This window comes from Tiliqua scincoides, chromosome 4 (assembly GCF_035046505.1).
Source record: "Tiliqua scincoides isolate rTilSci1 chromosome 4, rTilSci1.hap2, whole genome shotgun sequence".
NCBI classification, from domain to species: Eukaryota; Metazoa; Chordata; class Lepidosauria; order Squamata; family Scincidae; genus Tiliqua; species Tiliqua scincoides.
In genome coordinates this window covers 28,753,703-28,759,863 of record NC_089824.1, presented here as the reverse complement: position 1 = coordinate 28,759,863, position 6,161 = coordinate 28,753,703, and the positions used below count along the sequence as shown (strand labels likewise).

At 42.7% G+C, this 6,161-nt stretch overlaps 1 pseudogene; it reads left to right on the top strand.

The window, feature by feature from the left end:
* Positions 1–4,243: 4,243 nt before the first annotated feature.
* On the top strand, positions 4,244–4,360 carry LOC136650076 (5S ribosomal RNA; annotated as a pseudogene).
* The last annotated feature ends 1,801 nt before the right edge of the window (positions 4,361–6,161 follow it).

Here is a 6,161-nt window from a genome sequence, read left to right as displayed (position 1 = left end):
GCATGATCCAGCACCAGTGCACTTAGGTGCACCCACAAGATCTGTGGACAGATGGGGGGCATGTCTATCAGCAAAAGCCTGGCTATCTCCTGTTTATTTATTCCGAAGTTGTATGCCCCCATCTTTTGATAGTAGGCGACTTACAATAGTTTGCAATACACACATTCACACATCCTAGCAGCCTGTTTAGCCACTGATATCTAGCCATCTTCTGGCCACTGCTAGAGGCCTTAGGGTGCTTTCTGTTAGGTCTGCAGTCCCTGGGCAATGTAGCCACTGGAGCCAGGCAGTGTGCAGGTAACTGGTCAAAATACTTGCAGGATCAGGGAGCTGATCCTCCAAAGCAAGTCTATATCCTTGATTACTGAGAGCCCAAAGGTGTCTGGGACCCAATTCACAGTACATACCATATCATATCTATTTTCTCAGGAAAAGTGAAAATTTCCAAGAAATAGTGTATCCTGAATCACAAGAGCCACACACCATAACCTCATGTACCCGGACTGCCTCCGGAGCAACTAAAACCACTCAAACATCCCAATGATTAATTCATTATAATGACCCCCACACTGTCCACCTTCAAGTGCCTAACCAAAGACCTGGTCTTTGCCATGGCTTTGAGACTCAATTGGTTTAACTCTTTCCTGGTGTGATCTTTTTTCTTGCCATAGGACTACAAATTGATTTTTTAAATGATGGTTTCCATTTGTTTTGTTGTGCAAGCAGCTTCAAGTCACTTTGTAAGAGAGGATGGATATACACTTTTAAAGAAATTAATAATAACAGATTGCAACTGATGTGTAATGCCATCACCATGTTGGGTTACAAGTGGGCCTGCGTTCCATAAAGGAATTCAGCCATGTTCAGTGTAGGCCTTAGAGCAGTGTTTCCCAAACTGTTGGTCCCCATTTATTTCAATATTTTATTTTTAATAGATTAGACTTGATGCTAGCATGGTATGTGACTGCATTTGGGAAAGCGTTGCAGACCTATACTTTTAGCAAGCTACTATGTATATTCTTTTAACAATGATAGTAAATGGGCCTTACTCCTAGAGTAAGTGTGGGTAGGATTGCAGCCTAGGATTCTTAAAAATTTTCCTGCTTGATGATGTCATTTCCAGTCATTACATCACTTCTGGTGGATTCTGACAGATTCTCATTCTAAAAAGTTGGTCCCGATGCTAAATGTGTGAGAACCACTGCCTTAGAAGTTTCGCATATAAAGGTTTGGCTAAAGGGGGGAGGGGTCAAGTGCAGCTATTCTAAATTAGAAAATATAGCTGTTAAATCATAGCAGAGGGAGAGTACATGTACATTGTTGAGATCTTCAGTAGCATAGCCAGAGGGGGGCAGTGCAGTAAGTACACCAGGTGCTGCAACGCACTGTGTAAGCAGCCCCTTCCACGCGCCTACTGGAAATCTTACACAATCCCCATTAACAGGGATGTGCCAGAGTCACAGTGTCGAGTCTCTAGTCAAGTCCCAAGTCTCCACCCCCGTCAAAGGGGGTCCATGAACCAGAATGGACAGCCGCTGTGACTTGTCCAGAGTCATTTTTTGAGTCATTTTGATTTGAGTCTGAGCCTTTTCAAATTGAGTCGCAGAAAAAAGCAAGGAAGCACACACACAAAACACAGTCACAAGCACACACAAAAACAAATCTTGACTCAGGTCTATTCTAGTCTTTTCATTTTTAGGGTAAAACCCCTGAGTCAGTGACCAAGTTTTTGACACGTGTCCGTATGAGTCGGGACAACGTGTTTTTGCAACTCGAGTCCAAGTTGTGCCCATCCCTTCCCACTAGTGTCTATGGGACTTGCAGTTGATAACAAGAGTTGTGACCTTGATTATGACCAACTGCTTGCAAGAAGCTGTTCAGAAAGTGAGTTTATACACACATAATGCACTTGCTCCCAGTGTGGAAGGGATTGTCACTCCCGAATTGGCCTTTTCAGCCACACTAGACGCTGTTCCAGAACCACCTTTCAGAGCGCGATACCATAGTCTTTCGAGACTGAAGGTTGCCAACAATGTATATGTTCAACAAACAGATGCAAATTGTTATAGAAAAACCAGGGGAGCTGAACAGTCCCAAGTAATCACTTTTTTTTCAATGAGAATTTCCACAAATGGGGATTAAATGTCATGGTTTGGGCGACAGAACCAGTATGTGACAAGGCTTTGGATAGCAGTCAGATTTGAGACATTATTCTGTTGCCTATATACCCGGGCAAGTTCATTCAGTTTTGTTAGGCTCCTGATCCAGCAGTGCCAACGTGAAAGCACAGATCAATGCCTTTGAAATCTTTTGTGAGATGTACATTCTCTGATGTTAAGTGTTTATGGCTCATGTTTATCTCCAAAGAGTCAAAAAATCTATTTCCATACGCTCAATCCCTATTTCTCAGCCAGGGTGCAAGGAAACATATGCCTCTTACAAGCTCCCTATTATTTGTGTGATACCAACTGCAAAACACATATGAATCCTATGTGTTCGTTGTGTGACTGTCAGGTTTGTGAGCGCTTAGAGTGTATTTGCCCTTTCTCTCACCACATTCTTGGGGTGTTGAATAAACAGAATAGGAAATCCAATGAGAAGATGAGGTTATTCTGCATTTGCAAACTTGATGTAGCAACAGCCTCCATAGGCAAACGTTGTAAGCCCCAAGGTTCAGGTATGTCCGTTTTGCTGTTTGTTTTTTGTTGCTGTTTTTTAAAGTATCAAGGACAGAAGCTGAACCAGGAGAATTCCAGGTTCTTCGAAAATAACTCTCGACACATTCCTCATTAGGCATCTGTTTATTCCAAAACACACACACACACAGGGGAAAGAATTAGATAACACTTTTCTGGCTTACTAAATGGGTTCGACTTAGTAAATATGGTACTCGATTTTCAACTGATTCTACCATCTGTCAGCAAACTTATTGCCGTTAGCAGGGGTTTTTTGTTTTTTTTTTCCTGGTGGCAGTCTACTGGGTTTGTTTTCTCTTTTGTTCTTTTTGCAGATCGACTTTCTCATGGTGTTCAGCAGAAAAAAAATTTAAAAAACACAGACAACAAATTAATCCTCCAAATACACAAAGCATGCAAAGGGTTGTAGAAAGCCAGTTACAATGGGGATTGTCTGACATTTCCATTGCATTGCAATTTGATACCCAGTTACTTGTGTGTAAAGCTTATTTTTTATGCTCAGTTTTAATGAGGTCAAATCACCACAAGGTGAGTTTTAACCCATTTGTGCCCAGCCCACAGGTGTACACATTTGTCCCTGTTGCGTATATGCAACGTTGGACAAAAATGGCTTACTATTAATTTTTAATGCAACGAACATTGGTTCTTCATATTTCTCCTCTTCCCCCCCCCCCCAACAGTGGCAATTCAGTGCCAACAGAGGTTTGAAATAAGACTGAAAAATTGTTTGGAATTTTGAATGTCCTGTTAAGGCTGCAATTCTATACACACTGTTCTGGGAGTAACAGCACAATCCTCTGCAGTGCAAAGGCTGGTGCAGCATGCTAGCTGTCACAAAAGTGCCATAAGGCACTTCATGGAGGGATGGTAGTTGCTGGCACTGGCACAAAGGCCTGCGCCAGAAGGAGCAGCATGCCCTGGATAAGGTCAGATCTGCACTGAGCACTGCAAAGTCAGAATGGGGTGAGGGGAGGCAGAGGGAGGGCAAGGGGGTGTAATGGGGTGGGAGGAGGGTGGCGGCAGGGGTGGGGTGGACAGATCGGGTCTGGGGTGGGCTCAGTGGCAGCCACGCATGCCATATCCTATCCCCCTTCCTAGACCTGATCCACTGACATGAATCTACTCAGACTTGCACCAGCTACTTCGCTTGCACAGGTCTAAGAAGACTTGTTGCAGCAGCTGGGACTTTCCCCAGGGCAAGGGGACAAATGTCCCCTTACCTCCAGAAGATGTCTAGCCTTCCAACTTGCCCCATGGGATGCAGCATGGTCTGCACTGGTCCCGCTACATTGATGTGGGGGAGAGGGATTGGTTAGGATTTGGGCTGTAAGCCTGATGCCTAGGATTGTGCTATTAGTATAGCTCACACAAGAAGATACAGCTCCCACCTGCCCACATTTCCTTTGTCCAGAAAGGCCCAGTCTGTGAGGGGGCTTGTTTCTGGCCCTTCTGCTGTAGGCCATTATGTTCCCTGGCCGGGCCCACTCCTTATCCATATAGTACTGAATGATCCACTGATTTCTCTTCTGGTTCACTTTCTAGGATTGAGGTGCTGCCATTACCCTGCACATGCCTGATCTCATCTGATCTTGGAAGCTAAGCAGGGTCAGGCCTGGTTAGTACATGGATGGGAGACCGCCTGGGAATACCGGGTGCTGTAGGCTTATACCATAGTCTTTCGAGACTGAAGGTTGCCAACCATTCCTGTGAACTACAAAGAAGTGAGGTGGTATCAGCGAATAGCAAGCGTAACCTTCTGTCATTCCCTACTCCCCACTTCAGTAATTTTCATTTTAGTCCAATTTATTAACTCAAATGTACCTGGAGAGTAAACCCACACTTTGGAAAATCCTGCTGAGGTTCTAAAATAGAATGAACTGGGTTCCTTGGCAATTCATGCCAGCCTTTCTATACTGAGAGGTAGTTTAATCAAACCCCATTACCATGTGTAGTATAATAGCAATATCTAATGAAAACATATGAAGTATGTGTTTCATAATTATCTCAGACAGCTCATTTCGATGTGCTTCCTGCTTAAATCCCCAAATTCCTATCTTCTTGCATTGTAAGAACATTTTCCTTCCTATCTCATCAATCTAAGTTATGTAAATTATGTAGGGCAAGGGGCACAATTAGATTTGCCTACAGACACACACACCCCTCTCTTTGCCTTCTTGAGTGTAATCCAAGGCTCTCTTCTCAGAGGTCTGGGTGTGCATTAATATCTGGGGTTTTTTTTTTATGTGGTTGAAAAATCAGAATTTAATGTGAAATTGCAAACAACACCAGAAAGACTATTGGGGCATTTTATTTTGCTAATAGGTGTTTAATTATTAGGCAATATAGGCACTGTACAAAACTCTGCCACATGCTTCACAATAGCAGGTGGATATGAAGAATCTTGCAGCTTGATTGGAAACATGTCTACTGATACTTCTCAGTTAAGTTCAGTTGAATCAACTTGCTTACATGTGTGCTCAGACTGCGTCTTTTGCCTGCAGTCCTATACTCACATGTATGCACATTTACACAATGGAACTTTTAACACAATGAGATATTTCAGGAAGTATGAGGTGAAATGAAAGCATCTATAGCAGTGGTTCTCGAATTTTTTAGCACCAGGACTCACTTTTTTAGAATGACAATCTGTCGAAACCCACCGGAAATGATGTCATTACCTGGAAATGATGTAATGGCTGCAAGTGACATCATCAAGAAGGAAAATTGTTAACACCCCCCCCCCCACGCAACAAAATAAAATCTAATTAATTAAGCTATTTCTGCCCAAAGTTGCATCAAATGTGTTCACCTGTGGGCTGGGCAAAAATGGGTTAAAAAGTTTACAATAAGTGTACATGATGTATACTTGCAACCTCCTGATTTTAGAAATGCGCTATGTCAGATGCAAGGAAGGGCACGAAGAAGCAGGTCTCTTGTTATCTGGTGTGCTCCCTGGAGCATTTGGTGGGCCACTGTGAGATACAGGAAGCTGGACTAGATGGGCCTATGGCCTGATCCAGTGGGGCTGTTCTTATGTTCTTATAAATTTAAAAATTTATTTAAAATAAAGAAGAACCCCCCTAATCCTCCCAAGCAGTTGCTGAGCTGTTTAAAAAACATCCCCCAAACATGCCAAAGGTTGCAATCCTATCCACACTTACCCAGGAGTAAGCCCATTGACTATCATTGTTAAAAGCATATACACTGTAGCCTGTTAAAAGTACAGAACTGTAACTGTACAACTGTACAACTGTAAAAGTACAGAAATGCAGTCATATACCATCAGGTCTAATATATTAAATATAAGATAAAATAAAAAATACACATAGTAATGAATGGCGACCCACCTAAATTTGGCTCATGACCCACCTATTAGGTTCTGATCCACAGTTTGAGAATAACTGGTCTGAGGTTTTCAGTGAAACATGTATAATGATAAGACCTTCCACATCACTTCATATCACT